The sequence below is a fragment of the Penaeus monodon genome, chromosome 28 (genome assembly GCF_015228065.2).
Source record: "Penaeus monodon isolate SGIC_2016 chromosome 28, NSTDA_Pmon_1, whole genome shotgun sequence".
NCBI lineage: Eukaryota > Metazoa > Arthropoda > Malacostraca > Decapoda > Penaeidae > Penaeus > Penaeus monodon.
Genome location: NC_051413.1, coordinates 10,055,465 through 10,055,679, shown reverse-complemented (window position 1 = coordinate 10,055,679; position 215 = coordinate 10,055,465).

Below are 215 nucleotides of genomic sequence, written 5' to 3'. Positions count from 1 at the left end.
CACACGCCTTGAAAAGACCTATATTCCAGATGCCCTCTGCATGGCCGCCTCATCCCGCATTCACGAGGGCGAGGGAGGACACGACTGGCCGACGAAAAGACTCACGAATCGGCAGAGGCTCGAGACTGACGATCCAGAGTGCCACAATTAACATATTCTCTGCGTTTGCAAAGGAGGAGGATTTTGGATATACGTTCGCCCTCTCTTGCCTCGGA